This window comes from Peromyscus leucopus, chromosome 14, assembly GCF_004664715.2.
Source record: "Peromyscus leucopus breed LL Stock chromosome 14, UCI_PerLeu_2.1, whole genome shotgun sequence".
Lineage (NCBI taxonomy): Eukaryota > Metazoa > Chordata > Mammalia > Rodentia > Cricetidae > Peromyscus > Peromyscus leucopus.
In genome coordinates, this window is record NC_051075.1 from 14727332 (window position 1) to 14749472 (window position 22141).

Sequence of the window (22141 nt, forward strand, 5' to 3'; positions counted from 1 at the left end):
AAGTAGAACATAAAGAATGAAAGAAATGTAAAAAGCCCCAAGGCAAATGAAGATGAATCGAAACAAGTCAATTTAAGTTAAAAGAGCTAGCAGAACAGGCCTAAGCTAAGGCCAAGCATTCATGATTAATAGTAAGTCTCAGTATCTTTATTTGAGAGCTGGTTGGTAGCCCAAGGGAAATTTCAACTGCACTCCTGAGGTTGGCTCTGCTGCCTGTTCCAGGTGTCAAGGGGTGCAGGGGAGGGGAGTGAGGAGGATCCTATTTCCCTTACCCTTGCTATCCCATGGCGTGCTAGGGAGGGGGTGGGGCAGCTCTCCTGTTCTTATACCATCTCACCTAAATCTCTGCCAACAGGCTCAACTCTAGTGTGTAGCCCATATGAGGTACAGGGCCTGCTCCCCAAAAGGGTGCTGCCAGTGGAGGGCAGGGCCACTTATCCCACTCCCATGACCATAGGGCCAGATCTCCCATCCACTATAGGCAGCAAAGGGAAGGGGAGGGAGAAGACATCTCTCCCTTGCTCATTCCACCATATGCCTAATGAAGGATGGGGCCAGATCTCCCATACTCATTTGTGATATCAGATCACTTATGCCTCTGTCAAAGGGGTCAGCTCTACTATGGGCTCTGATGTTGTTGTGTCCCTAGTTGGCATTGCAAATCACCCAGATTGGGTTGGCCCTAGTGGCAACATGGTCCCCCCAAAACAAACATGTCCCCAGGTGGTAGCCCAGACCCTGTGTGTCCACTTAGCCTTCAATGGTAACAGGAGCCATGGACATGGACACAGTCCTTGCCTGAGTTACGGCCATAGACCCAGACATAGACTATGGCCACAGTTCAGGACCAGATGACACCATGACCCCTGGTGGCAGCACGGGTCACCCAGGACTACATGGTCCCTCTAAGAATAACATGGGCTTAGGCGCCAGCTTGGACTATGGACCTCTGCATGGCCTTTGATGACAATACGAGCCATGGACAACAACTCGGAGTCATGGACCCAGACAGGGCCCTCAGCAGCAGTCTGGGCAGGATGTTACCATGGTCTTGGGTGGCAGTATATGAATACTGAATCAGCATGACCCTTGTGGATGCACATCCCTTGCACATTATCTTGGTCACAGGTAGTGTCCCAGACTCCAGGCATCCATAGGGCTCTCAGTGGTAACAGGAGCCACAGACAACATCACAGACCTCCAGAGCGGCATCAGGAATATGGACCAAGTCTTGGTCCTGGGCAGCAGCCCAGGCACCGACATCATCATGGCCCTAGGTGACAAGCAGGGCATCTACTTCAGTCTGTACCTTAACCACCCTCGCCTCTTTAGATCTGCCTCTCTCCCCAGCCCATGAATCATTCTGCCTCTTTCTCTCTACCATTTTGCCACCCTGTACTCACTCACCGTTATGATGCCCAGCAGCAGGTGGACTCATGGGTAAAATTCTTCCTGCCACGACAAGCTTTGCTTCTCTTGTGGAGTCTGCCAGGCATAGAAACTCCAGTTTGAGAGTGAACGCTGTGCTTTTGTCTCAGTTTTGTTGTTGTTGTTGTTTTCTTTCACCTGGCAGGGCATTTTATGTAAAAGAATAATAAGACAATAAATTCTTTAAGATACCTGTGTACAGATGTGGGGTTACGCATGCAAAGATTATAAAATGTGCTTGCAGAAATCAGAGACAACTTCTCCACAAGTCACCCGTAGGAATTCAATTTGAATGAGTGAATCTGTTAGATGGAAAATGAAGAGAAAGGGAGCAGCTGTGTTAATGACAGGAAGGGGATGAGGATTTTCAGGGAATCTGGTTATGGAGGGGGAAACGGCACCTCTTAGGAAATTAAGGTGACCCTGAGGCTCTTTGGGACACAAAGTCTGAGTTGAGCCTAAAATAGGGAGAGGCTTGAGCTGGGCAATGAGTAAGCTTTAGCGTGTAGCATGAAGTGTTCCGCTGAGACTCAGAGTTTGATCCAGGTTAATGAAAAGCCACAGGAACTTCAGTTCTAGTAATATTCTGCTGTTAGAGTCAGTATAACAAGTAGAATTATGTTGAAGTATTCAAAATGCTCAATTTTCTTTTCATATTACATCGAATGCTCAGTTTAGATCAGAGTTGCTGGAACCAAAATGAATGTGTTAAAATTCTGATATGATTACTTTTTCAGTGTGACCTTGGGTGAGATACTTAATTTTTCTATGTCTCAATTTCCTCCACTGCAAGATAAGAATAATCACAGTTGACTTTTTTCATTGACTTGTGAAGAATTAAGAAAATCATTGTTTCTAGAGCATCTGGATCAGCGATATCTGTCATCCATCTTGCCATGATTGCTCAGTGCTCTTCTCCCTTTGTGGACTAGTGCCATGCTCCCCTCTAAGTAAAGTCCTCCTAGTGATACACAGTTGCTGGAGTACTCATACTGTGGACACTCCCGCCCCAGGTTTCTGGAATTCAGGTCTTCCATTGTAAAGAGTCGACTACAAATAGAAAATGTATCTTACCTCTACCACATTTAACATCAATAAAGATAATTGGTTCCTTTTTAAGAAAAACCTGCTGAGTAAACTGCAGCCTTCTAAACATAAAGTCAACCTAAGCACAGCTGAGAAAATAGTGAAAGGAATAGATCCCTGAATGTCATGTTTTTCTTTTGCATATCCTATTTTCTGAATATTTTCCAGTCCCCCACCCCGCAAGTTTCATTCCTTGTTTCCTTTGCCCCTCTTCTCCACATCTCCCCAGATTTCTGAATCCTTCCTCACCATATATGCCCTTCCTTTCTCACATCTAATCAGGGAACATCTATTAATATGTTTGTTAAAAAAAATCCACTTTGGTCTTGTATGAGTTTCTAACTGACAACTATAATTTAACTTGGATCAAAGCTGCTCTGTCTTAGGTGCTAGTTCTTCAAAACCAACTGTAGTAGAAGCTTCCTATAATAGATGCATATACCCATATAACAAGAGTTAAATGGACTTACCCCACAATAGAGGACAGTGTCTTTCCCAGACACCATAGACTATCAAATAAAAAGCTCAGCATCTGGCATGGCTTCCCTTTTTCAAGATGTTGGCCAATAGGGTCCCATAGATTTCTCCTAAAACACACTATAGGCTATTGCTATTGCTCTTGGTTACGCTCTAGAACTTGATGGTAATACCCTACTGCTAAAGATATCATGTACTATATTCAGAAGACATCATTTCTTATTAAAAAAAATAACAACTTTAAAGGTAAAAGAGACATTAAAAATATTTTTCGGTGGAGCCATTTTTTAGCAGTGGTCACTATACAGACCATGTGGCTAATGTCAAGTAATTGTTCAGGACAAGAATACGCTGTGAAAGGATAGGTGAGCTTTCCTTCAAACACCTTGTTGTACTCATGTTAATTGTTTGGCACATTTGCTGTAGGCAGTGATGCTGAGCTCTGGCATGCATCAGAACTTCTTTGTTGAGGGCAATGGCTTTTGTTGTTTCTTGTGTTGGCATGTGTGTGCATGTATACAGTTTCTCAGCCTCCAACAGCTCAGTGCCTCCTGACTCATACAGCAACTAGTTAGCATGGTTTTCTAAGAGTAGCTGCTTTTTTTTTTTACAGTAAAATAAGCAGCAACCAGCTGGAGACAGACGTGCCACAAAAGGAAAAGATATCAAAAGCCATTGTCACTAGTATATAAACGCAAAACAACTATTTCAATCTCACTCTTGGAAATTACAGGTTCTATATGGTGTTACTTTTATTATTTAGCACTTATTGAGTGCCAACCGTGAAACAGACTCTGAATAGAATATTAAGAAACTACTCCTGTTTCCCAGGAACTCTGAAATTTAAATAGGACAATCAGCAAATGAGGAAGGACACAGGTTCACACTGATGAAAGACAGTGACTAATTTTTCACACATCTATGAATTTTTTGTTCAGAGAACTTGATTTGCTTTCCATTTTACTCTCTCACCTCTGGTATGTACATGCACTGTAGCATCACCGATGTGCACACATATCAGCCATACTGAACAAGTGCTTCATATGAAAGAGAACTAAGCAGTGCTGTGTGGTCTTCAAATTGACACTAGATTTCTAGGGAACACGTTCTGTATTGGTAAATGTTAGGATCTAACAAACACATTTAATTCTAAGCAAATCCAGATCTTTTTTTTCCTAATAATGATACAACATTCAACTTTATTAAAGAGTGTTTAGATGGACACTAATTATAAGAGTGTGGGTGTTTAATAATCTTTGGAAGATTCAAAAGCAGTGTACTAATTGCTAATTATTAGTAATTTGGGGAACTTCATGGATTTGTTTTCGCTTAAGTCTTTCTTCATGTTTGATTTGTTAATTTGAATTCGTGGTGTATGTTCAAGCATAAATGTCAAATGTACTTAATACAAAGCTCACAGATTCATTATATTTATTATCAAATCAATAAAAGAGTGCCCTATATGTTCCTTGCAAATGGGCATAAGTACATATTTTTAAAACATAGCAGTCTACAGCATTAGAAAAATCCTATTTCAAAAGCAGTTCTTTTGAAACAGTCCCCTCTCAAGGATCACCAGTTTGGTAAGCTGTGCTCTAGACTTACAGCCATTTTGCTGTGATCCTCCCAAACATGGAAGGCAGTCAATAGGCAAATGAAAATGTAACATTGGAAATAGGGATGGTTGTTTGAATATGAATATTTAGTACTTACCAAAAATGAGAGAACTAGGCTACATCATTTCTGTTTATGTCTAAGACCAAGGTGTTCCCTGGAGCTTTTCTATAAATTCTTGATAGTATTCATGATGATGATGGAGGAGGTGGGAACCTTCAGGTTGTGCTGAATAAGCTTAATAAATATCTATGACATCAGAGTGGAGGCCTTTTCAGAAACATGGGAGTTGGTATAGGAACATACTAAATCTGGAATTCTTCCAAAGGCATAGGGTTCTTATGAAAAGCTAAATTATGATCAAATATTTCATCTACCTACCTCTAAGTATTCATGTCCTTCTTTAGAGCTGTAATTTAGGACCAAAGAGGTGACATACTTTCAGTTCCATGTCTCTATAAATCACTTGCTTGGTCATACCATAGCTTCTTTTACTGACTTAAGGTAGAATTCTATAGAGTCATTTCTATACCCAGAACTGCTTTGTTTTTTTTTAAACCAAGAGCCCAGAGTTCTTTCTTTTCTGATTGTTTGTGCCTTTATTTCTACAGGAGTTGAGTCTATCAAGACCTGTTTTCTGCTAACTCTGATCTATTCTTCCAAACTTCTTATCTACAAATTAGTCATTTTCTGTGGACCCACCATCATCAAATTTAAATGCATATAAACTCCCCTCACATAAGTAAATATGTTTGATCTTAAACTTCCTGAATACTGTGTACATCCCTCTTCCTTATTTTTAGCCTGGCTTCTTGAAAGGGTGCTCTAGTTCTTTAACACAATTGCTTGCCCACCACTATGGCCAAACTGGAATTGTTCTGACTGAAGTCACTACAGTCCTCTTAGTAGGTAATGTGAGAGGCTGAACTGCTAAGGCTTCTGGTTCATATTGGTGGCTCTTCAGGTATTTTTGTTGTATTTTACATACCAGCCAAGAACTACTGATAAAAAGAGGTATAAATATGTGCATCAAGATCTTGTGAGCCTGTTCCTGGTTTGCATCTAGACAGGTGCTCCACTCTAAATCGACCATTCTGGTCACCAACGCAAGTTTCAGACTTGCTCTTATCTGCTGCTCTGCTATGTTTTCATTGGCACTGCCATGGTATTTAATATGCCTTCATCTGTCTCAGAATTCTGTCTATGCTTCCATTGGCTTATTTTAAAAACATTGTTCTTTGAGAATTTCATGCAAAGCATTTTGATCATATTACTCTTCTCTCCCAAATTCTCCCAGATCCAATTTTCCTTCCCTACCCACAAAACTTTTTTTTTTTCTCATACTGTTTTAGTTAGGGTTTTTACTACTGTGAAGAGACATCATGACCATGGCAACTCTTATAAAGGAAAACATTTAATTTGGGTGGCTTATACTTTCAGAGGTTTAGTTCATTTTCATTATATCAGGACATGGTAGTATGCAGGCAGACATGGTACTGGAGAAGGAGCTGAGAGTTCTCCATCTTGATCATAGGTAGCAGAAGGAAATCATGTGCTACAATGGGCATAGCTCAAGCATGTAAGACCTCAAAGCCCACCCCACACTGACACACCCCAATGAGGTCACACCTACTCTAACAAGGCCACACCTCCTTATAGTGTCACTCCTCAATAGACCAAGCATTCAAACACCTGAGTCTATGGGGACCATACCTATTTAAACCACCACACATACCTATCAAATCCAACTTGTGATGTTCATATATTTGGGTGAGTGGTCTTCCATTAAAGTGTGTTGATTCCCCAAGTGGCTACCCTCTAAAAGAAAACTGACTCTTTTTCTCTTGGTAGCCATTAATGGACAACAGCTCCTGGCTTAAGGATAGGTGCCTACCTTCACTTTCCATGATGGGATTTGTTCAGGCATGGACTTATACAGATTTTGTGCATGCAGTCAAAATTACTATGAGGACACATGTACAGCTGTCCTGCTATGTCCAAAAGACACAGTTTCCTGTAGTTCTTCACTACCTTTGGCTCTTTAACTCTGTCCACCCCTTCTTACTCAATGATCCCTGAACCTTGAGACAGAAAGCTGTGATATAGATGTCCTTGTTAGGGCTGAGAATTCCATACATAGTATATTATTCTCTGAACCTTGACCAGTTATGTCTATCTGTGTCAAACACCATACATTTCATACAAATCTTCCCTGATGATGATTTAAGAAATGCATTAATCTATGCATATATTCCCATATATAAAGAACTAAATGGAGTTACCCTGTAATCCCTGCCTCTAGGTTCTTGCCTTGAATTCTGGCCGTTAAGTCCTTCATGATGGACTACAAGCTGTAAAATGAAATAAACCCTTTCCTCCACAAGTTGCTTTTTGTCTTAGTGCTTTTTCAGAGCACTAGAAACTTAACTAATAGAGACAGTAAGTCACTATGCTGAGTCACATACTTGAGTCACAGAACATGGAAATATCAAAGTTATGCAATTTGGAAGCTTCATCCATTGATTTCTTTTAATATCTCATTAAAACAAACTATTGTTGAAAAATTACTGAAATTCTCAATGAAATATACTTGTGTCAAGATGTTCATGTTATGAGTCATGCAGAAATTGAAATCTAACGTAGTAATATATTCATGTCTTTTAGCTCATTTGAGAGTCTATTCAGTGGAATCACTTCCATATTTGCATAATTGAATCCTCATTTTTCTTTGTCTATGTAATATAGAACTTTTATATTTTCATAATAACTAAAGTGATGTCAAAATTATGGAGAAGTTTCAAATACAGTACATTTTTTCCTAAATGAATAAGTTGGTAGTGTGATATTCTGTCACCTCAGTCCTTCAGAAAAAAAGGCCATTCTCTTATGGAAACACAATATGACCACAACCATCAATATCAAGGATTATGGAAGCATTATATTTTAAAATTTGAGGACACTAAAATTTCCCTATGTGGTAATCATATATAACCTCTGATCAGAAAATTTAAATTATAGAAGGATAAAGAATCTTCTGGTCAATAATAATATGCCCTACAATTCATCATAGCTGGAGTCACACAGAGAATAAAGTTCAGATGGGTTTTAAAACTGATAATACATGAACTAGTAAAAATGAATTGTTCTACATATTTTAAAAACAACTATATTCCAGGCATGAGTTTCAGATATATTTCCCATCTTTAAAACTGTATAGGTCTTTCAATGAGCAAGATAGTCTCTACAACCAAGAATCATGTAGCCCAAGGCTAAGATGTGGCTCAATTGTTAAAGTGCTGACCTAGCATGCTCACCACACTAGGTTCAATCCCTAGATCTTCATAAACAGTGTATGGTTATACACACTTACAATTTCCAGCAATTGGGAGGTAGAAAGGTTGGGAATTCAAGATTTTCCTTAATTGCATATAGAGCTTGAAGCCAGCCTGGGACACCTGGAATATATATATATATCACATATATATATGCTCATAGTGACTTTTATTTTTACTAATATTGAGAAGTTTTGTTTAATATAAAAATGATTCAGAATGAAGATGTTTCAACCTTAGTTCAACACTTTGATGAACAAAATAAAAATATTTAAGGGACAAATTTGTAACAAATTTTCCAATGAATTTACATGTGTCTAAGTTATTATCATTAACAAAGTTATTTAGTTCAGGTTCTACATAACTTCCTCTGGCTAAACCTAAGAAATCACAAGTAGTGCCTGTGTGGAAAAATAATTATCTTGCTGATATTCTTGATAAAACTTAGAACTTTTGCTTATTTTTGGTAAGCACCAAAATAGTATATGCAGATACTTGCATCATGTGTAAGGGCAGTTCTCAAAACTACATTATGCCTCTATTGAGAAAATTTCTACATTTATACCTGCATAGGTGGAAGAGAATGAAACACATATAGATATTGAGACATTGTCACTCATACTTAAAAAGTCTATCAATATGTTCTTTTTCTGTAAAGACAAAGATCCCAAAAACTGAGATTTCCCCCATAGAATGGTTACCATTAGCAACTGCATCCTGTTGCTAGGCAAGTTCAGGTCAGTTCTGAGAATGTGATGTGTGTGCAGTCTTCAGTTGCAAGAGGCATGGGAAGAATTATAAACAGCTCCCCATGACCTGTGTAATAGACCATGGTAGCCATTGGCCTGTGTCAGCACAGGAAATAGGAACAGACTTGGTAGAGGTCTCTACTTGATTACACTCATCCACACTTTCAAATGTTAACAGGCTTTGAGGATATCAACAGTTATTTTTACACAAAGGCTTTTGTTGGTTGGAGCTAAACATGAATATTGAATTTAAAGCAGTGAAAAGACACCATTGTTTCATGTGACACATAGCTATGATATGTTTTACAAATATGGGAAAGGTTAGGAATACAGCAAGAAAAAGAGTAAAAAACTGCAGAAGACTGTAGTTTTAGAAGCAAATTATGATTCAGATGACCTAGAAGAGTTTACTTGTGCTGTGGGATGTTGTTCTGTATACTGTGAATATGTATTGCTTTGATTGGTTGATAAATAAAATGCTGATTGGCCAGTAGCCAGGAAGTATAGGTGAGATAAGCAGAGAAGGAGAAGTCTGAGAAGAGGAAGGCTGAGTCAGGAGTCTCCAGCCAGACACAGAGGAAACAAGATGACAAGGCAGACTGAGAAAAGGTACCAAGTCACCTGGCTAAACAAAGATAAGAATTATGGGTTAATTTAAGTGTAAGAGCTAGTCAATAATAAGCCTGTGCTAATGGCCAAGCAGTTATAATTAATATAAGCCTCTGTGTGTTTACTTGGGGGACACAAATGGGAGAGATTTGTTCCGACTGGCCGGAACACAGGAAAACTTTAGCTACATACTTGGAGGAAAATAAGAGTTTAATTGCAGTGATAAATCTGTGAGTAAGACTGCATATAACACTACTGATCAGTCTTCATGTTACTAATGAGGATACCATCTTGAAATCACATGAAAGCCTGAGTCAGAGCATACTTTATTTCAGCTCAATGCATTCCTCCTCCCTGAAAACTTGATGTCTAGAAAGAAGAGGACTAAAAGTGTTAGACTGTAAGAAATGTTTTCACATTTTTGTGGTTTTATATATATTGTATCCTTTTACTTGGCTAGCCAATTCTATTCTTTAAACTGTAGTTTATTTTAATAAGAGATAGCTCTAAGGAGACTTGGTCACATCTTCTATGAATCAGCTTCTCTGTGTCTTAGCTAGTTACTCCTTTTTTTTTCTGTTTCTATGTGGTTTACTTCCAATGTAAATACAACCATAATCTGAAATCTTTTCAAAGCTTTGGCAATTTTCCAATTTTTAATATTTTGAAACTTGAACCATGGACTAAAAACACATTATGTCATTTCATTCTTTTATCTCCAATGCTTCAAATATAATTGGGAATATACCTGCCTATATATGTTCAAAGTCATTAGAATTTTAGATATATTGGTAAATCATAATTCATCACTATTTTTCAATCACTATTTTTCAATATCTGTGATATGTATCTTTTCATATTGTCCCACATATACCTCATTCATTTTACACTTGAAATAAAGACTAAATGTTGAAGAGATGGAACATAATTATTTCCTGTAGCACAAATATTCAATGACCTTTATAGTATCTTCAGTGTCACCTAGTGTCTTGAGTGATTTGGGTAGAATAAATGCTAAGTAGAGGAACAAAAGTTTAGTCTTTAAAATTTCTGTAATTCTAACTCAAAGTGACTTAAAATTTTAATTATGGGCTACTCATTGCTTACTTTTGGTATGTGTCAAAAAAGTGGAATATTTTCTAGCCATCCTAAATACTTTTATTTTGAAGATGGCATACAAAATAGAATATATTAAACAGTAAAACTACAAGTGTGGAAGAAGACTTTTCTATATATTCCTTAATGAATGTTTATTATGTTGCTTTTAACATATTAGCTCTTGAATATCTGTTTTGTTCAAAGACCTAACCAGAGATAATAGAATTAGGATAATCAACCATTTGAGCTAAAATGCCAATAAACCAACTGTCCAGAATTTTACATTTTGAGTGATGTCATATTATCCTAATAAGAGAAGAAATGCTGAAAATGTTGGATTTACCAAGAGTTTTCAGAAATTAGAAAAACTCTCATATACTTGACTCATTGGAATATTCAAGTACTAGCTTCTAAGATTTTGGAGATATCAATATTTACTGTTACAATATGTTCAAACAAGTAGATTAAGAAGGGACTGTAGGAACAAAGGGAGAGTGGGAGAGAGCGAGGGAGGAAAAGACAGACTCTGAAATGTTCTGGCTCATAGCAAGCACTATGGTGTTAAAATGCAGCAGGTTAGAAACCCAGAAGCAGCACTACGTTATTTTTCTCAGGATAAATTTTTGGTTCTAACATTTCTAATTTATGATGCAGGCAATCAATCAAGACTCCTCTCTTTCCTCTGAGGGGGGGGACCTTTTTAAAATATCATACTTTATTTTTGATTGACACATGATGATTGTAATGTTTATGGTTTCAATGTTGTATTTTGATAAAGTTATAAATTGTGTAATGATCAAAACAAGATAGCTGGATATACATCAACTTGAAATTTATCACTTCTTTGAAGACTATTTGGAATCTTTGTCATTTGTCTATTTTGAAATGCACAGCATATTATTATTAATTGTAAGCACCTCACTCTGCAAAAGGACATAAGGAATTATTCTCCCAGTCTAACATTAACCTTGTCTGGTAGTCCAGGCTCTCCTTGTCCACTGTTGTACGTCAGGCTGAACCTGTATTTTGGAAACTGTAGGTAGTGCTGAAGTAAAAATGAGAGTTCTGTCTCCTCATTGGCATATCCCACTTCCCTTCTTTTATTCCTAGAGCTGGATCATATGTACTTCTTTCTGTATGGTTTTTCAGGAACTTCGCATTGTTTTGCATAATGGATCTACCAATTTGCATTCCTAAAGCTGAATGGTTCCCTTTTTGCACATTTTCATTAACAATATTATTGTCTTTGAGTTTTGACTATATCCATTCTTATTGGGTTGACATGTTATGTCATTATGGTTTGGGTTTATATTTCCTGATTAAAATGATACAATTTTTTCAGATGCATCATATCTGTTTGTATATATTTTTCCTATTTCTAAAATTGGTTATGTAGAATTGCTGCTGTTAAGGTGTTTAAGATCTTACATATTTTGTATATAAACCCCTTTTCAGGTGTGTGGTTTATAAATATATTATCCCAGTTCTAGGATCTCAATATTGTTGCCTTTCACAGAAGCTTTTCAGTTTGAAGAAATCCAAGTGTCTACTTTTTTTTCCTTTTCTTGACAATATTTTTGGTATCAGATACACAAAAAATCATTGTCAAAGAACTCAAAAAACTAGAAATCAAAATACTGAACAATCCAATTAAAAAATGGGCTACAGAGCTTAACAGAGAATTCTCAACAGAAGAATCTCAAATGGCTGAAAGACATTTAAAGAATTGTTCAACATCTTTAGTCATTAGGGAAATGCAAAACAAAACAACTCTGAGATACCATCTTATACCTGTCAGAATAGCTAAGATCAAAAACACTAAAGATAGCTTATGCTGGAGAGGATGTGGAGCAAGGGGAACACTCCTCCACTGTTGGCGGAAATGCAAACTTGTACAGCCACTCTGGAAATCAGTATGGCAGTTTCTCAGAAAATTGGGAATAAGTCTTCCTCAAGACCCAGTTATACAACTCTTGTACATATACCCAAGGAATGCTCAATCTTACCACAAGGACACATGCTCATCTATGTTCATATCAGCATTATTTGTAATACCAAGAATCTGGAAACAACCTAGATGCCCTTGAACTGAAGAATGGATAAATAAAATGTGGTACATATACATAATGGAATACTACTCAGCAGAGAAAAACAATGACATCATGAGGCGTGCAGGCAAATGGATGGATCTAGAAAAAAATCATCCTGAGTGAGGTAACCCAGACTCAGAAAGACAAACATGGTATGTACTCACTCATAGGAGGATACTAGATGTAAAACAAAGATGACTAGACTGCTACTCACAACTCCAAGGAGGCAAAAGAAAAAAGAAAAGAAAATGTGGCACATATACACAACGGAATACTACTTAGCAATAAAAAACAATGATATCATGAAATTTGCAAGTAAATGGATGGAGCTAGAAAATATCATCTTGAGTGAGGTAACCCAGGCTCAGAAGGACAAAAAGTATGTACTCACTCATAAGTGGATACTAGATGTGAGGGAAGGGATGGCCAGACTGCAACCCACAACTCCAGAGATGCTAGCTAACAGAAAGAACCTAGAAGGGAACACATGGATGACCCTGCGAAGGAGAAGTGAATGAGATCTACATGAGAGGACTGGGTGTGGGGGGGCAGCAGAGGGCGAGGAGTCGGGGGATGAGAACGTAGGGAAATGGAAGGGTCAAGCTGTAACAGGGACAGAGTGGGAGGGCAGGGAGGAAGATACCATGATAGATGAGGACATCATGGGAATAGGAAGAGGCAGGGTGCTGGGGAGGCTCTCAGGAATCCACAAGGTTGACCCCACCTTGGTCTGCTGGCAGTGGTCCAGAGGGTGCCTGGACTGGTCTACTCTGGTGACCGGTCTAGCAAATAACCTAGCTGTCATCATAGAGCCTTTGTCCAGTGGCTGATGGAGGCAGATACAGAAATCCACAGCCAGGCACCAGGCTGAGCTCCAGGAATCCAGTTGATGAGAGAGAGAGATTCTGCAGGCAAGGGACGAGATCATGATGGGAGGATGTGCAGAGTTGACCGGCCATACTAGTGGAAGTCCATGAACTGCGTGGACTGGTGGCTGTGGAACCCCCATGGGATTGGTCTAGGCCCTCTGGATATGGAAGACAGTTGTTTGGTTCGAACTGTTTGGGGGGCACCCAGGCAGGGGGATCAAGATCTGTCCCTGGTCTATGGGCAGGCTGCTGGGAATCTGGTGTCTGTAGTGTGATGCCTTGCACAGCCTTGGTGCAGTGGGAAGTGGCTTGGACCTGCCTAGGCTCAGTATGCCGGGCTCTGCTGACTCCCCATGAGAGATCTTGATTTGGGGGATGTGGGGATGCTGGGTGGCTTGGGAAAGAGGGCTGGGAATGGGAAGAAGGAGGGGGATCTGTGGATAGTATGTGGAATGAGTAGAAAATTTCTTGATAAAAAAAAAGTAAAAAAAAAAACACTGTCAGCACCAATATCATGGAATTTTTTGGTTCTGTTTTTTTACTAGTAGTTTTATATCTTACATTTCAACATTTGAATTTCAAGTCAAATTTCTCTCTGTCTCTGTCTTTGTCTCATGTGATACGATGTGGTGTGTGTGTGTGTGTGTGTGTGTGTGTGTGTGTGTGTGTGTGTGTTCTGAGGTCTGAGGTTCTAATACTCTTGGCATCTTTGTCAAAAGGCAACTGATACTAATACATAGACTCATTTCTTTTTTTTTTTTTTTTTGGTTTTTCGAGACAGAGTTTCTCTGTGTAGCTTTGAGCCTTTCCTGGAACTCACTTGTAGCCAGCTGCTCGAACTCACAGAGATCCGCTGCTCTGCTCCGAGTGCTGGGATTAAAGGCGTGCGCCACCACCGCCCGGCTCCATAGACTCATTTCTATGCTCTCCATTCTGTTCCATTGCTCTGTGTTTGCTGCTTTGCTTATTACAGGCTTGAACAGTTTGAAGTTGGAGAGTGTAGTATCTACAGTTTTAGAATTTTTACCTAAGATCTTTAGTGCCACTGGGGTTTTTCCATATGTGTGTTAGGATATTGTCTGTCATTCTATAAAGGATGGTGATTTTTGATAGAGATTGTTTCTAATATGTATACTGCTCTGGGAAGTATGGGCTTTTTAACAGTGTTTTTCTAATTTATAAAATGGGATATAATTTTATTTATATATCTCTAACTTCTTTCTTAGTCAGTTTTTATAGATTATGGTGTGATTTTTCTTCTCTTTGGTTAAGTTTTTGCTTAGTTTTTCAGAATCAGAGATTCTTAACCAAGATTTAGTGGCCCTTTTATTCTTTCCACATGTATCAGGATATCTACAAATGCTAAAATGATAGGTTAGCTGGTAACATTGTACTTTGACAATGATACTTTACCTTCTCCTTGAAATATATCCATTTTATTCACTGGGAGTTTTAGCTTTTAAAAAGCAACCTGTGAAAATCTACATATTATGATTCTAGATTAATAAGCTCCATTGTCCAGTTCCCATTTATGGTATTGCATTACAGGAAGCTTCAGAATATTTTGTTCATTTTTATATACATGTAATCAAACCCTAGCTCTGATGCACAATGACATTGTTGAATAAGAAACCAAGAGATGCACAAGGGAGGGCATAGCCAAGGGTCCCTCTAAATGGTTGTAATTGTTTCTGGAGAAAAGTACTGCAGTGTACCCCTGAACATAGTCTTGTTCTCATTCTATTTCTTATAAGCAAAGCAGAAACATCCACTGGCAATGCAGCCCTGATCACGTCTTACCTTAGTTTAAGACTTTAATGACCACCCATTGCCAGAGGATGAAATGCAGTTGCTTAATTTGTCTTCTAACATTTGGCCTTCAGGACCAGACTCCTTCCAGCATTTCCACTACTTTATCCACTCTGCCTCCTTCCTCTCTTGCTCTCAAATGCACACTGCTCACTCATATCTTGATGCTGCTTCCAGATCAGAGACAAGCATCATGAGTACCCTGGTCAAGGAATAGATTAGGTAGTAGGATTAACAAGAAGAGAGATGAACCAGGAGAAGCTGAGAGAATTAGAAAACAGATAACAGTGGTGGGCTTCTTACTAATGACATTATAAATAATGTACCTAATTCAATATTAATATTTTAATGAAATGAAAAATATGCATTTCAAAGTTTCTTTTTCTATAACATGAATAATATAGTTACAAAGGCTGTAAATATATTATGAATTAAGCATTTGTTTATAAATACTCATCACACCCTGCTTATCTAACATACTCTATTCCCTAACTTGGCATATTAACATTGAACAATTAGGCAATAACCTCACAGATCTCACATTCTAGGGTAGACACAAATAATAAACAGATACACAGCTGAAGCCAAAGGGTGAAATATTGAAAAAAAAAGCAAAGAAGTACTTAGTGCTGGAGAAGGACTCTTGACAGGCGGTTAGGGAAGGTGCTAATGAGAGGTCTGATTGAAGAGACAACCCAACTAAAGAGAAAAATAGAGCCAGGAAGTCATCTGCAGTCTGCTCGGCACTGAGAACTTTCAGCTCTTCTGAGCCTGGACTTTTGTCAAGCTGTGAAATAGCCACAAAGACAGGACAAAGGGAAACAATGTACTGAGCTTAGAGAAGTGGATGGAAACTGATTTTCAAAGGCCAAGTTGTTCTTGGTTAGGACATGGATTTTACGGTAAGGATGAAAATATGTTCAAGGAAGATTTTAAGGTGCAGTATGCCAGTCTGACTACTCATTGATGAATGCAGTTTATAAACAGCAGTCCTGATTGTGGTAGTGGAAAAGGCTTGTGCAAATCTTGTGGATTTCCCTAGACACTCTCAGTTCACACATATTGTTCTGGTATGGTCAGTGGTAGCACCCCCTTTGTTCTCAATGCTGGAATGGACTAGAAATCACATGGTCACCCTGACTAGCATACAAGCATTCTCTTTCTCTAGCTAATTATCTTTCTATTATACTATTCCATCAATCTCAATCAATTTAACAGCAAAGTTTTAGGCTATTAGGTAATTTTGTGTGCTTTTCTTTTAAGTAAGTTGACTATTTCTATGCATAAAATACAAAATTATGAAAATAACAGACTTTGGCTATATATATATATATATATATATATATATATATATATATATATAATGACAGGACACATACACAGACACACACAGAGGTTGACTCAACACATCTTGAAGCCCTTTCTTTTCTATTATGCCCCCTTCAGTGGATGTTTTGTTTCCATTTGGCTACTCAAATCAGTCTTAAAATATTTTTAGCACAATCCACAGACAATTGCTATGTACTCTAGACTGAAGACACCATGTCTAAAGTTTTTCTCTTGGATCCTAGAACATGGTTAGATACAGAATAGAATTGCATTCAATATTTCTTAATAATGCTTAAACAATTGAGTAATAAGACACCTGGGATTTAAATACATTTAATAAAATTTCAACACCAGTTTTATTAGGTCGACACAGTATAATGACAAGAGACTTAATGTGTAATACAGAACATTTTATTGCCTTCTAGCCTTTTAATGAAATATGACTCCTAGAACTGTTTTTGTTCAGGATGCTTTTCCTCCTGGATGAAGTTAATTTTGCATTTGGCATTAAAAGCAATAAGCCACACCTCCTAGATAGAGTCAGCTAATATAACTATAAAATTACTTAGAGATGGCATGTATATGAAAAATTACTGTGACATTGCAATTTCTGTCTTGATTGTTACATGTGTATGCAGATTTAGTTAGTGATAGCATACAAAGTCGTCTGAGAAGTATCTTTTGACATATATAATAAAAAATTTAGTTAAACATGAAACTTAGTAAGTAGGAGAAGGTTCACTAGGTGAGGGTTCTCTAAAATTTGTTGTATTGCATTACATTAATGGTCTCTGGCTCTTTTTGAATTCTAAACTTACCTCTTTATTTCCTAAAAGAATAAAGATGTCTCAACAGAAGTTCTCACTGTATAATAGAATCATTTTCTGTGCAACACACCCCGATGATCCCTTTCCAGTCCACTAGTTTTCTTAATTGATGTCACTGATACTTTCTCAAAGTTTGTGAAGACTTGGGTTACACAGAGGGACAACAATAATCATAGCACTCGGGGCTAATATTCTTCCTTGCAGCATCTGCACCTCAGGCTAATTATTTACCACATTAGAGTCAGGAAATTTGCTGGAATGTTTTTCCTCTTTATAAAACAAAGACATTTTCCCTATATCTTAAAGCCGAGGTTTTAGGTGAGAGTCAGTCTGAGTCCTCTCTAGAGGCTGGTACAGCAAAATGCATTTTCAGCATGAGGCTACCCATCTCATTCATATGGTACAACAGACTATTCTGAGCTTCCAAATGGGATCAGTTTGCTCCTGAGATGTAGACAGAACTGGAGGCATGTCTCTGGAGCAGATTCAGTAGATGACAGGAAGAGCATGAGGTCCATAAGCTGAAGCTAAAGTCTCAGCAAACTTGTCTTTCTTCCCAGCTGGTGATGTGACCTTGAGTGAATATCCAAGGTCTCAATTCTGTCAGCTCTCTCACTTCTAAAATAAATGGATTACAGTGAGTAATCTGAAGGTCTTTTCTCGTTCTAGTTTTTTTTTTTAATACTTTATTTAGTTTAGAAATAGAGGTCTGTCTGGTGGCTTATATTTGACCTGGTGCCTTGAACCTTTTTACCTTGCAGCCAATTCTCTATAAAGTTAAATGTTCATTCTCACATATGCCATGGTTGATTAGAAATGACTGTCAGGAAATGTGGAGAATCCTATATTTAACTTCTCAGAATGGGATACTAGTTTGATATAAATAGCAAGTTGTTATCTGAGTAGATTACAATGGATTTACTATCAAGTAAATTAAATCACTGGGGACAGATGTGTTTTTAGAATTGTCTGAAACAATCAATCTGTGAGTAGAAAAATTTTGGTACCTGCCAAGCTGTCCTGTATAATTCAATGATACGTCACCCTAGAACTTCCTTTATTGTGGCCAAGAGAGAGTATTAACAGGAAAGGATTGATCAGCAAGGGGCAAGTACATGATAGCGTGAACTGCACACTGGAGACTTTCTGGAGATTGTGAAATATTTATAAGAATGAACAAGAGTGGGCAAAACAGTAACACAGAAAGAAACATGTTGGGAAACAAGACACCCAGGGAGAATACAAAGGAGACGGAAATCATTTTTAAAACACTGGCTAAACAATAAGATGTGTGAATTTTACAGAAAGAGTAAAGCAGAGGATGCTAATGAGCAAAGTCCTGAGAAGAATATTGTTTGATCCTGTGAGAATGGAAGGAGGATGGTGACAGGAGGTGAGTGGTCATGAAACCAAGGTGGTTCATGAGGAAGAGATATTAGGACTGTGCAGCTCAGCAGCCAAAGGAGGCAATGGATTCTGAATTTTTCACAATAATTTACCAGTGAGACTTGAATAATTGTTGTCATTGGCAGTATTTAAATCTTTAATTTAAAAACAGTAAACCTTGGCCAACTAGAACCCTGTTTTTCCAAATAAAAACTGTTACTGGCCTCGGCCCTCTTATGAAAGTGTGTCTGGTAGACTGAAGTTACCAACATGCTCTGTAAGGATCATTTTAGTTTAAAAATGGCTTGTGTTTCTTGTTATTGTTTATTTCTGTAAAAAGTTATGTACCTACTGGCTTAAAATTTACATTGTAAATTTAGAATCTTGTATTTCTGGAGGTCTAAAGTCCAAATAACGGTATCAATAGGGCTACATCTCTTTTGGGCTTCCTAGAGGAGAATTCTCTTGTTTGTTTTCAAACTATTAAACCTCCTCTATTACCTCGACTGTGGCCCCTTTGTCCACCTTCAGATAGTCACCTGTGCTTCAAGTCTCTTCTACTGGCGCTAGTGTTAGATCTGCTCAATCCAGGATAATCTTTTTTTTTTTATTTTTTTTTATTTTTTTTTCAGGATAACCTTATTATCTCAAAATCAGTAACTTAATCATACATGACATATGTTCCCTACGTTAGTAATATTATCACATGTTCTGACAGTTAAGACACAGATACCTTTGGAGGCACCTGATGTATTTAACACATGGGTCTTTGATCTCTAGTTGCACCTATACAATCATCCACTATAGAGGGAAGACAGCCAGAGAGAATATGTAAAGCACTGGAAGGATGATCATAGTAAATCAGTATTTTTTTCATTCTATTGAAAATATTTTTTTCCTCACATAATAAATCTAGATTACAGTTTCCTCTCTCTCTGCTACTCCCAGTTCCTTTCCAACTCACTTTCCATCCAGATCTATTCCCTTTCTGTCTCTCATTTAAAAAAGGACAGTCTTATAAGGGATAGTAATAAAATAAAATGTATTAAAATAAAACAAAAACTAACACACAGGAGTTGAACAAAACAAACAAAAGAAAAAGCACCCAAGAGAAAGCACAAGAAGCAGAGACCCACTTATTTGCACACTCGGGAATCTCATAAAAACATTAAACTGGAAGCCATGATACATACACAGAAGATTTAGAGAAGACCTGTGTAGGTCCTATGCATGTTGTCTCAGTCTCTTGTGAGCTCATATGAGCTTTGATCATGTTAATTTAGAGGGCTGTGATTTCTTGGCATCCTCCATGCCCTTTGGCTTTGGGTTCTTCAATTGCTGTGGGGAAGGATTTGATAGAGACACTGCATGTAGAACTGAGTGTTCCAAGGTCTTTCATTATCTCCATGATATGAGAAAATATCATGGCTGTGGGTCTCTGTATTTGTTTATGTCTGCTGCAAGAGGAAGATTCTCTGATGATGGCTGAGCAAGCACTCATCTAGAAGTATAGTAGAATGTCATTAGGTGTTATTTTATTGCTATGTGGGTTTTGTTGGTTTTCCTTGTTTGTTTTTAGAACAATAGTATTTGGCTTTATCCTAAGTCCCTGAGCTATCTAGTCTTTGGCCAACAAAGCAGTGTCCTGTATGTGTATGGAGAGTTCTTTCAGTCAAGTCAGACATTGGTTGGTTATTTCCACAAGCTTTGTGTCACCATTGCCCTAGCATTATCTTGCAGGCAGGACATAATTGTATAGCAAAGGGTTTACTGCTGTGTTGGTGTTTACATTTCTCTTTTCATAGCATGTAGCAAGTACCTTCCTGTACCAAAGATGTTAGCACACAGGGAGAAGACCCTGTGTAAGCACAGCTCAACTTCCCCATGTTCAGTTAATTGTGTTGGTGTTATATTCAGCAATGAGGACTTTCTGTCAGTTTGTGGAGATCAACCTATTGTCTTGGGAACAGCCTAGGTTCTTTGGGGATTCCCCTGGAACGTTTTGGCCAACAACTCAATTAGATGTAGCCCAATCCAAGATACCAGAAGCTTCATTTGGTGACAAGAAATTTCCAGTTGGGGTTCTGTCTCTTTCTATTTGGTGATCTTATTTAGATCATTTAGATCATGCATGTATATAATTTATGAAGCTTCTATTGTGTTGAGTTTCTATTATAGCCCTCAAATGGCTCTTATGCTCTTAGCTGTTTCTTCACATACCCCCTCATTGTTTTTCACATCCCAGGCCCCAACCTATCTATAACTACCAATTCAATTTCCATTTCCTAAAGAAGTTTATCTCCTCCCACACCTGTATTCTCAAAAACAGACTGTGAGCTGGATTAGCTGTTAAGACTATAGTTTGCTACCTCCTAGGGTTGGATTTTTCCAAAAGCCAGCTTAGATATTTCAAACATGAACAACTCTAGTGCACAGAATTAGAGATCCACCCAAGCACTGCAGGCACTAAAGAGAATAGAGTGAAAACATGGCTGTGTGTTTTCAGAAGCCTCCGAGGTAGCAGCCAGAAGGGCACGGTTGAGGTCTGTCCTTTGCAGCACTAGCCTGGGGAATCTACAGGAGGAAGCCTTCAAGTGTTGGAGATCTGTCATAAGACACTATGAGCTGGAGATGCAGATGACGTTCTGCCCCATTCTCCCCTCCAGCCTTCCACACCACAGATGAATGTTTGTAGGATGGAATGGAAACAAAGGCCTTCTGGTAAGAAAGTCTGGGGAACCTAATTTTCTTTTTGTTGAACTTAGGATGGTTTGAATAGTCTTCAATACCATTAGATAGGACATTGAAAAGTAATACAATTTATTTTAAAGATAATTAGAGGTATGTGTGGTGCTAAGAAAAGACAGAAACACAAAAGTAATATTTGTTGAAACATGAATGGGATACTTCCCGCCCTACTGTATAGTTTAGCTGATTATAAACTACAAAGGTGTATGTATGTTTATGTGTTTGTTTTTCTTTCTTTTTGTTTTGGCAAAGTAGATATTTGTGGGTGGAATGTTATTACAGATTTGAGATGAGTCTCAGCTGGACTCCAGTACTGCCTCCATCTCCTTTTGTTTCTCTGACCATGCAGACAAATCTTAAAGTTCACTGCATTAGTTGCCTTGCTCATAAGAAAAAAATTCTGATAATATCTAACATATGATTTGGCTAGACAGAGAATCACACAATAAATATAAATTTCCTAGTATAAAATTAATGCTAAATATTCATTATTTACCTTTCCTTATTACTGTCTGAAGCTGATCATCTTAGAGAAAATTAAATAAGGAGCAAATTACCCATTGAATATTCTTTCTGGTCAAATATCCTAATTTACTGTTTTTTTTTTTTAATTAAGTACATAGATCTTATATATAATTATCCAGGCATGATGGCTCACATCCGTAACTTCAGCTTTGGGGAGGATGCATC